Source organism: Ursus maritimus, unplaced genomic scaffold, assembly GCF_017311325.1.
Source record: "Ursus maritimus isolate PB19 unplaced genomic scaffold, ASM1731132v1 scaffold_1, whole genome shotgun sequence".
In the NCBI taxonomy this organism is placed as follows: Eukaryota; Metazoa; Chordata; class Mammalia; order Carnivora; family Ursidae; genus Ursus; species Ursus maritimus.
The window spans coordinates 71,589,687-71,601,892 of record NW_024423343.1 but is presented as its reverse complement, the minus strand read 5'-3'; positions in this window follow the sequence as shown (position 1 = coordinate 71,601,892).

Below are 12,206 nucleotides of genomic sequence, written 5' to 3'. Positions count from 1 at the left end.
AGAAAGAAAGAAAGAAAGAAAGAAAGAAAGAAAGAAAGAAAGAAAGAAAAGAAGAAGAAGAAGAAGAAGAAGAAGAAGAAGAAGAAGAAGAAGAAGAAGAAGAAGAGGAAGGAAGGATGGAAGGAAGGAAGGAAGGAAGGAAGGAAGGAAGGAAGGAAGGAAGGGGGAATTAAAATTAGAACAGAATTTAATGAAGTTGAAAGCAGAAATCATTAGAGAAAAATCAACAAAGCAAAAATCTGATGCTTTCAAAAGATTGATAAAATTGATAAACTTCTAGCAAGGCTAACTAAGAAAAAAAGAGATGACACAAATTAGTAACATCAGAAATAAGAAAGGCACATCAGTATAAATCATATGGTCATTAAAAGAATAATAAGAGAATACTACAAACATTGTTATGCCCAGAAATTTGTAACCTAGTCAAAATGAACAATTCCTTGAAAGACAAAATCTTCCAAAGCTCACACAGGAAGAATTAGGTAATCTGGCAATCTATATCTATTAAAGAAATTGAATAAATAATTAATAGCCTTCTAAAACAAAAAGCACCAGGGAGGCCAGCATTACCTTAATACCAAACTCAGACAAAGACATTACAAAAAAACTATAGGCCAATATCTCTTATAAACACTGGTGCAATAGTCCTCAATAAAATATTAGCAAATAAATCCAACAATGTCTAGAAAGAATTATATACCACAACCAAATGGGATTTATTCCAGGTATACAAATCTGGCTCAACATTTTAAAATCAATTAATGTAATCACATCAATAGACTAAAGAAGAAAAACTACATGGTCATATCAGCAGAATTAGAAAATGCATTTCACAAAATCCAACATCCATTCATAAAAACTCTCACCAAACCAGGAATAGAAGGGAACATCCTCAACTTGATAAAGAACATCTATTAAAAAAAAAAGTCTACAGCAAAAACACAACAATGGTGAGAAACTTGAAACTTTCTAACTAACTGCTTTTCAACATCATACTGGAAGTCCTAGCTAATGCAATAAGACAAGAAAATAAAATCAAAGGTTTAGAGATTGGGAAGAAAGAAATCAAACTCTTTTTGCTTATAGATTACATAATTGTCTATATAGAAACTCTGAAATAATTGATGAAAAAAGTCCTGGAACTAATAAGCAATAATAGCAAGATTGCGGGACACAAGGTAAGCATACAAAAGTCAATCAGTTTCCTATATACAAGCAATGAACAATTGGAATTTGAAGTTAAAAACACATTACCACTTGCATTAACAGTCCTCCTTGGCATCAGGGAAATACGAATCAAAACCACAATGAGATACTACCTCACACCAGTCAGAATGGCTAAAATTAACAAGTCAGGAAACAACAAATGTTGGTGAGAGTGTGGAGAAAGGAAGGGGAACCCTCTAACACTGTGGGTGGGAATGCAAGCTGGTACAGCCATGCTGGAAAACAATATGGAGTTTCCTCAAGAAATTACAAATAGAGCTACCCTACGACCCAGAAATTGCACTACTAGGTATTTACCCCAAAGATACAAATGTAGTGATCCAAAGAGGCAACTGCACCCCAATGTTTATGGCAGCACTGTCCGCAATAGCCAAACTATGGAAAGAGCTGAGATGTCCATCGATGGATGAATGGATAAAGAAGGTGTGTGTGTGTGTGTGTGTGTGTGTGTGTGTGTGTGTACATATACAATGGAATACTACTCAGCCATCAGAAAGGATGAAATCTTACCATTTACATCAATGTGGATGGAACTGGAGGGTATTTTGCTGAGCAAAATAAGTCAATCAGAGAAACAAAATTATCATATGGTTTCATGCATTTGAGGAATAGAAGAAATAGTGCAGAAGATCATAGGGGAAGGGAGGGAAAAGCAGAATGGGGAGAAATCAGAGAGGGAGACAAACCATAAGAGAGAGACTCTTAACTATGGGAAAGAAACTGAGGGTTGCTGGAGGGGTTGGGGGTGGGGGGATGGGGTAACTGGGTGAGGGGCATTAAAGAGGGCACATGATGTGATGAGCACTTGTGTTATATGCAACTGATGAATTGATGAACTCTACATCTGAAACTAATCATCTACGTGTTGGCTAATTGAATTTAAATTATAAAAACAGTCAAGATAAACAAACATGTGTTCTTTGCCATTATTTACCAAGTTAGAATAATGAGAAAATCTCCCGCATTTTCCAAAGGTTCACTGATCTTTAAATACTAACTTGAAAAATAGGAGCAAGGATACATAGTAGATATAGTCCATATCCTTACTTTGCAACCAGGCACATAAAACTTTTTAAAACTCATAATCATCTTTTACAATTATAGTTTTAGAACCATTTGTTTTATTTATGCAAAACAGTTGGTAGAAGGGTACAGTGAGATAGGGTATGATAGGAGTCAAAACACCTACATTCAAAATGCCAGGGGCACTACCTGGTCAGATAACCTTGACATTGTCTTAACCTCTGTTCACTTCCTCCATGTGTATGTGGCACAATAATACCTACCTTATTATGATAAAGATTAAACCCAATGCATCTAAAGTGTTGGTACTTGATATATATACATATATCACATAAGACTTCCATTCATGATACAAAATCATGGGACAATCTACTTCATTTTCCCTGCCTATGGAAAAACAACTTTTGGAACCACCTAAAGGGAAGTTGTCTAGATAACTTTATAGATAATCAAGTTAACAGTAGCAAACCTCTCTGCACTGTTGTGACAACACAGAAATATCCTCTGGACATTGCCAAACATCCTGAGGTGGGGGAGCAGGGCAAAGTCAGTCCTGCCATAAAGTAATAGTGACCTTCAAAAGGTAAGAGGAAGTCGTCTTGAACTTTTTTAAGAAAAACTGCCCTCATATTTGAGGGAACGGCCCACTGTCTTTGTGGTCTTATGAAACTTCCCCTAGTTTTCAATTATCTGAAAGTGTAAGTGATAAAAACCTAAGTATTAAGTTCTTTTGAACCTTTATAATCACACTTACATATCCCCTTGTTCTACCGTTAGCAATTTGTTATAGTCGTAATGATACTATGAACACTAAATATGTTCAAATCTAATTCTCTCTCTAAACATTGAATATAATCATTAAAAATAAGACTATGATACAAAATCTTTCAAATAATCACTTTAAATAGCAAATCATAAATTTTTCATGCTATATTTTGACATGTTTGTAAGGGATAGATAGACGATTACAAAAATCAATCAGTTCCCCATAAGACATCAGCAAACCTGCAAAGTCTTCAAGCAAGGACCTTCTAGGAACCCTAAAAATAATATGTCTTCTTTTAGTTTAGACTCACCTACAAGATCCCATGAAGCCCTCTACCTATTGTCACCTTATATACCAGGAAAGACAAGCTTGGTCTGAATAAAAACTTATTTTGACTAAACCTGCAGCAAGCTGTTCACCAGAATTTCTAACAAATAAGCCCTTCTGTTCACTTGTTAGAGTCATAATCAACAAGGAGCCAAAATAAAAATGCTGTTAATCCACTAGGCTCTTTAATCACTGAAGAAAAGAAAGATTGGGTCACTGATCTGGCAAAGTGTTCACCAATGGCTTAAAACGGGAGATACAACAAAAAGCAAAAATATTTTTTCTAAAAGTCAATTTCTAATATCATGCTATGTGGTTAAACATTTTAATGTTCATGTCAAAGATAAATTTACAAGCTGTTGTTCATGGCGTTGTCATAAAAGAAAATGACTTCCTGGGGCGCCTGGGTGGCACAGCGGTTAAGCGTCTGCCTTCAGCTCAGGGCGTGATCCCGGCATTGTGGGATCGAGCCCCACATCAGGCTCCTCCGCTATGAGCCTGCTTCTTCCTCTCCCACTCCCCCTGCTTGTGTTCCCTCTCTCGCTGGCTGTCTCTGTCTCTGTCGAATAAATAAATAAAATCTTTAAAAAAGAAAAAAAAAGAAAATGACTTCTTGTAGGAAAAAAACACACATTTAAATTAGTATTTCTCATAATTTGGTTGGTTAGACTTATTAACTATTAGTATTTACTCAATATAAATCCATCCTCCTAGACCAACAACAAGGAGGTATCAAGCAATCTAACTCCATCCATTTAATAGATTTGAGAAAGTAAGGGGGAAGGAAGAAAAGAGATTGGAAGAAATGGATTTAAAATGCACTTTGACTCATTTTCTAGTGACCACACCCCCCAAAATGACTATACCTAAGAAGGAAGAAAAAAATGTAAGTTCTACCATAAATTTTCTTTCTGATTTTTGCAGGAACTGTTTAGATACTTACAAGCATTTCCTACTGAAAAGATAAGCCTTTGTAAGCAAGAAAACTCGTCAAGAGTATCATCTTGCTTTAGATGTCACTGTTAATATTACTGTTAATAAAAATAGTAATTACAAATAGACACCACTAATTTGAGCAGCTACTATATGATACTATATGCTTTACCTAATCTTCACAACTAATGAAAGTGGGATTGTTATCTCTGTTTATAGATAAGAAAAATGAGAGCCATGTTAAGCAAGCAACTTTTTCAAAGTCACATAGTCAGTATGCTCAAATTATTTTCCTTTCATGATTCATGTTTTGTGTGTGTGTGTGTGTGTCCCATCTGAGAAATCTCTGCCAAACATGAGATAGAAAGATTTTTCTATGTTTTCTTATAGAAATTATTTTAGCTTTAGATCTTACATTTTAGATCAATAATCCATTTTTTTAATTTTTATTTCTTTATTTTATTTTGTTTTTATTTATTTTTTATTTTTTAGTCAGAGAGTGTGCAACCAGGGTGGGGTGAGAGGGGGAGAGAGGGAGAGAGAGAATCTCAAGCAAGCTCCACGCCCAGCATGGAGCCTGACCTGGCCCTCAATCTCATGACCCTGAGGTCATGACCTGAGCTGAAATCAAGAGTAGGACGCTGAACTGACTGAGCCACCCAGGTGCCCTGAGTTATTTTTTTTTATATAATCTGATATAGGTGTTGAATTTCATTATTTTGCATTTAGATCTGAAGTTTTTCAATCTCACATGTTAAAAAGACCATTCATTCCCATTAACTTATCTTGGCACTTTTATCAAAATCCAATTGACCATGCATATGTGGGTCTATTTATAGATTCAATTCTGTTCCATTATTCGATTTGTCTATCCTTAAATTAATAATACTACACTGTTTCATTTAGTGTAACTTTATGGTAAGTTTTGAAATCAAGTAGTGTGAATCCTCCAAATTTGGAGATATTTTAAATTGTTTGGGGTAATCTAACTTTTTTTTATTTCCACATAAATTCTGGAATCAGCATGTCAATTTCTACAAAAACAAAACAAAACCACAATGAGATACCACCTTACACCAGTCAGAATGACTAAAATTAACAAGACAGGAAACAACAAAATTTGGTGAGGATGTGGACAAAGGTGAACCCTCTTACACTGTTGGTGGAAACACAAGCAGTTACCGCCATTCTGGAAAACAGTACGGAGGTTCCTCGGGACATTAAAAATAGAGCTACCTTATGACCCAGCAATTGCACTACTGGGTAATTACTCCAAAGATATAGTGAAAAAGGGGCACCTGCACTCCAATATTCATGGTAGCAACATCCACAATAGCCAAACTGGAAGGAACTGAGATGTCCTCCAATGGGTGAATAGATGAAGAAGATGTGGTTCGTATATACAATGGAATACTATTCAGCCATCAGAAAGGATGAATATCTACCATTTACATTGACATGGATGGAACTGGAAGGTACTAGGCTAAGTGAAATAAATCAATCAGAGAACCACAATTATCATATGGTTTCACTCATATGTGGAACATAAGAAATAGTGCAGAGGACAATGGGGGAAGGGAGGGAAAACAGAATGGGAAGACATCATTGAGGGAGAAAAAAACGTATGAAACTCTTGACTCTGGGAAACAAACTGAAGACTGCAGAAAGGGAGGTGGGTGGGAGGATGGGGTAACTGGGTGATGGGAATTAAAGAGGGCACGTGATATGATGAGTCATTTCAACTAATGAGTCATTGAATGTTATATCAAAAATTAATGATATACTATACCTTGGCTAATTGAATTTATATTTTTTAAAAAGTGGGGGGAAAAAAGCTTGCTGGGATTTTGATGAGAATTGACATTTTGTCAAAATTGAGTCTTCTGATCCATAAACACAGTGTTGCTTTCTGGTTATTTATGTCTTAGTTTCTTTCAATAACGTTTGTATAGCTTTTCACTGAAATGGTATTGAACATATTTCTTAAAAATTTATTCCTAAGTGATGTATTTTATGCTACAAAAATGGCATTTTTAACTTCAATTTCCAGTTGTTTATTGCTTGTACATAGAAATACAATTAATGCTTGTATGTTGACTTTGTATCCTTTTCCATATTCATTAACATAACGTTATGACCATTTCCTTTTTTAGGAAAGGAATCTTCCTTCTCTTAACACAATAAAGTACATCAATTGCTGTTCAAATGGTTCAAGCAACCTGTAGTCCTGGGATAAATCCAAGCTGGTAATTATGTTCTATTATTTTTCTGTATTGCTAGATTTGATTTACTACAATTTTGTTAATCATTTTTCTGTCTATAATTATGAGATAATTTGGTCTGTAGTTTCTTGTGTCTTTCTATAATTTTTGTATCAAGATATGAGGGTAATATTGATTTCATAAAATGAGTTTAGACTATCCTCTTATTTTCTGGACAAATTTGTAAAATGTTGCTATGATTTCTCCACTAAATGCTTAATAGAATTTACCAGTGAAATCAAATAGTCTTGGAAGTTTCTTTGTTAAAAGATTTTTAACTACAAATACTACAAATTCAGTGTTTTGAATAAATACAGGACATGCAGATTATATATTCCTTCTTGCATGACATTTGGCAGTTTCCATCTTCTAAGGATTTTTTCCGTTTATCTAAGTTGTCAAATTATAACCATAAAATTGCTTATAATATTTCCTTATTATTTTTTAAATATCCTTTTGGGGTCTGTGGTAATGCGAGCTTTTCATTCCTGATATCTATAATTTCTACATCCTGTTCTGTTTCCTTAGTCTGGCTAAATAGTTATTCATTTTATTAATCTCTTCAAAGAACCAGCTTTTGGTTTCATTTCCATTATTAGCTTTATTTTTTCCTTTTTTAAAATATTGTTCTTATCTTTATTATTTCCTTCTTTCTTTCCTTTATGTTTAATTTTCTTTTGTTCTTATGGAGTCCTAAGTGGAAGATTAGATTATTAGAGTTATCCCCTTCTTTCTTTTTCCTCTTTTCTTTAATCCACCTTTATTGAGATGTAATTGATTATAACATGGCATAACTTTAAGGTATACAGTGTGATGGTTTGATACATATATATATTATGAAATACCACAATAAGGTTCAATTAACACAGGAAACAATAGGTGTTGGTAAGGATGTGGAGAAAAGGGAACCCTCTTGCACTGGTGGGAATGAAAACTGATGCATCCCCTCGAAAGCAGTATGGAGGTTCCTTAAAAAGTTAAAAATAGAACAACCATACAACCCAGCAATTACACTACTAGGTATAGACCCAAAGGATACAAACATGCCGATTCAAAGGGGTACATGCACCCTGATGTTTATAGCAGCATTATCAACAATAGCCAAACTATGGAAAGAGCCCAAAGGTCCATCAACTGATGAATGGATAAAGAAGATGTAGTATATGTATACAATGGAATATTACTCAGCCCTCAAAAAGAATGAAATCCTGCCATTTGCAAAGACATGGATGGTACTAGAGCTCTGTATTATGCTAAGCAAATTAAGTCAGAGAAAGACAAATACCATATGATTTCAGCCATATGTGGAATTTAAGAAAGAAAACAGATGGACATATGGGAGAAGGGGAAATAAAGAAAAAAGAGAGGGAAACAACCGTAAGAGACTCTTAAAGATAGAGAATAAACTGAGAATTGATGGAGGCAGAGGGATGGGGGATAGGCTAGATGGGTGATGGGCATTAAGGAAGGCACTTGTTACGATGAGCACTGGGTATTATATGTAAGTGATGAATCACTGAATTGTACTCCTGAAACCAATATTGCACTGTATGTTAGTTAACAGGAATTAAAATAAAAATTTGAACAGAAAAAGAAAAAAAGGAAGGTCAATTTGTTTTACTCAGTCTACAGATTCAAATGTTAATTTCTTTCAGAAACCATTCTCACAGACACATCCAATAATAACTTTAACAATAATAAAACTCAATAACAATGAATGATGTTTAACCAAATATCTCAGCATCTCATGGCCCAGTTAAATTGACACATAAAATTAACCATCACACAATTGTTTTCTTCTTATGTGATCGTATGGCTTCCTCCTCATTTTGCTGTGCTCTATCAAAGGTAAATCTTTTGTGGCCCTCCTCTTTTTGGAGAGGCTTATCATCCTTTGAAATTCAGTGATCCTAGTTTCTTTGCAACCTCAGTTCTCTGATGAGAACAAATAAATTATGATTTTATAGATGATCTCATATTTTTGTTGTTAGATTAAGAGTAATCTATATCCAAAGTAGAGGCAGCTTTCCCCAATACTCGAACACTCAGAGTAAAAAGCTTTTGAATCAAGACATGTTTATTGAACACCTCTCAGTTTTGTTTGTTTGTTTTTTTTTACAGTAACTGGAAAGACAAGTGATACAATGTCTCTATTTTTAAGGCTTTACAAATCTAATGCACAAAAATGATGGGTATGCAACAATAATTCTAATAGTTCAATGAGAATAATTAAATAATAATATTCTTTAAGCTACGAACCTAGAAGATCAAGACACTCTATAATCTACAAAAATAGCTTTGCTGACTCAAATTTTGCATAGAGCCAGTCCTATGTTGCTCAATATCAAAATAATACTATCATTGGCCTGGTAACATGGTTTAGGGTATACTTTTAACTCTAGATTTTTCATATGCAGAATATTTGTAATAGCTTTGTCTTATATTTCTGATCATTTGTAAGATAAAATTAAGCTTCTTTATTTTTTAGATAATCATTCTAGGCTATTTAATTTTATTCCTAAATTTTAATAAGCTAGCATTATGCTTAACATTTTCTTGTCCTTTATGAAGAGTATTAGAATTAACAGTTAAAATGTACTGGCCTTCAATTCATGGTAAAGATGCACCTTGTTTTCTTTGTCGAATAAAAGCATGGAAATAAGAAGATAGTTTGTCATATGGCTACATTTGATATTAAAGTTTTCCTCATAACGAACAAAAAAAATAAACCCACTTCCCACAATAAATCTTATTGTTGAAGAGTTTAGTAAAATAGCAATTGATTATTTTTTGAATTACATGTTTTAAATAAGTAAAAACATATCAGTTTCAACTTAGGTTTCATATTATAAAAATATGTTTTTAGAAGTTCAGGATGCAAATATTCTCTGGAACCTTAAAAAATTCAAAGGTTCTTGGCACAGTGCCTGTAAATGTATTATAAATAAAATAATCTTACCCTTACCTCCTTTCCTGATTCCAAAGGTGGTAATAAAGGCAGGGAAGATGACAAAGGCCAAAGCACTAGTAGCAGTGTAGTTCCTTAATCAATTTATAAACTAAAACCAGCAGGAAAAAACACACTTTATTTCCTCATAGGGAAAAGGGGAGCTGTGTCATTAATGGATCATACATGTTTATAATTATTCAGATTCATATGAGCAAACACATGAAAAAAGAAAGTGTTTCTTTAAAAGAGAATACAGTCGGGGCACCTGTGCTCAGTCATTAAGCATCTGCCTTCGGCTCAGAGTGTAATCCCAGGTTCCTGGGATCGAGCCCCACATCAGTCCCCTCCGCTGGGAGCCTGCTTCTTCCTCTCCCACCCCCCCTGCCTGTGTTCCCTCTCTCACAGGCTGTCTCTCTCTCTGTCAAATAAATAAATAGAATCTTTTAAAATAAAATAAAATAAAATAAAAATAAAAAATAAAAGAGAATACAGAAAAACATTCCTGTGGGAGGGGATAATAAATTGTTTCAAAATTACATAAACCTCAACAGGTATAAACCATATAACATTCCCCTCGCATTTGGAGAATTCCATTAAACAATGCAGAACATAATATTTCCTCCAATATATGAACGATGTTCCCACCAGAATCTCCACCACTTTCAACTATTTGTTGTTCATGTTATGGGTGCTGGTTCCAAATTTAAATCTATAAGAATTAACGAAAGATAAGTACCTGAAAAAAATGATTCTTCCCTCCCACCCCCAGTAGTATAGCCAAGAACGGCCTGAGCATGAAAATTATTACAATTTTGATGCCTTTGAATTTTCTGGAATCTCACTGAGGATGAAATAGTTTTATAAAGTTTTTATTCCAAAAATCTATTTCAGCTTCTCTAAGAATTATTCAAGAATTATTCATTAAGAAGTAACAGCGTCAAGGAAATTTTGTGGGCAGTGGCCAACTTCCACTTGCTCTTCTCCCTCTGTTTTCCCTGTTAACAGGCAGTGGAAAGATGTCAGCGCAATTGGTATTCCCTAATGGGAAAATTTTCCATTCATTCTCAACTGTTCAGCCAACTCAGTACAGAACAAACTCATGGTCATGGGTCAGCGCCCATAGTTCTTTGCTATTTGTCTTGTTATTTTTAAAACTACAGTATATGATGGTTGTCCTCTGAGTTTCAATTTTCTGAAGACAATTTTACAAATTTATTTCAACTATTCTGATGTAGAAAGCTAATTAAGTAAACTAGTTCAGCAACTGATCACATTTCACTAATTTCAACCATCTGCCTCAACATTTGTTCCTATGTGCACCAGCTTTCATAGCTTCGTTCCTCTAATAGCAATTAATGAAACTGTTAATAAGCTACATATATCATACAATGTTGTAACAATTTGCCAAAGGATAACATTATGAGATAAATTACATTTAACAATTGTAGAAAAATGACTCCGGTTATCAAATGTTGTACAACATCAACTAGTTTTCTCCTTAACTCATGCTTCTCAATTAATTCCCTAATTAATTTAACACACATTTTATGTATAATTTGTTATTTTAAACTCTTGGTCAGATATGCCATCTATTTTTACATGCTGTCTGCTTATATGAGACACGTATTAATGAAACACAACCTCTGCACAAATTACTGAGCCTTGATTTTATTTTCATTTACATTCTGAAGTTCACTGTGTTTTTTTCATAAGAATTATTTTCAATTATTGTGGCATGCATAAAGAGGCAAACTATACTATTACCCAGGTTTTGTTCTATATTCGAAGAATAGTACATGCACAAATGCACATTTATACCATGATTCTAATTTTTTAAATGAGATTAATTTGTAAATACCTTGAATAAGACAGTGTACTGAAAAATAAGACATTAATGGCTTTTAAAAAATAAGCCCTATCAAACTAACTTAATCTTTTATAATAGCTTCATGGCTCTAGTAACATTTGTACAAATAAAAAAAAACATAAAATATCATTTGACTTTGCCAAAGATTCGAGGTTTATTTTCATGGCAATTCAGAAAAAAACAATCAAGAAAAATATATTAAAAAATATATGTCTTTAATACATTTTTATGAAATACAGAGTAAATGCTGAAAATTCACCTCATCAATACTAAGTAGCCCTCTGTTTAGCCACTACTCTCATTCAAATATACACCCATACGCATGTACTCACCCATACTCAAGACTGCACTCTTCTCTATGGTGACCATCACCTTCTGTTCCATACCCACAATTAAAATACTGTTATAAAAGGAAAAACCCTGGATATCATAATCTATCCAAGGCATTTTTACAAAGCTGCAAAATATAGATGACCTTACACATCTCTCCTCCAATAAGTTGTTTGGATAACACAGACCAAAGCCAAGAATTTTCAAGATGTTTTTATAAATTTATAGTGAATTATATGAACAAGAAAATATATCTGAAATCATAATGGTAAAAATATATAGCAAGTTTCCAAATGAATAGAGTAAAAAGACAATTTAGAATCTTAATGAATCATAACATGGATATATTTATAGAATTATTCCCATCCTACACCAAGCTATGTTCACCCTATGACTCGGGTACATCAAGATTGGACGTGACAGAAGGACCAATTAACTAGATTTACTAGAATTCTGTTTACAAGAAGGACATAAAAACCTTTTGAGAGGAAACTTATTCTACCACCACTCAGAATATCTCTA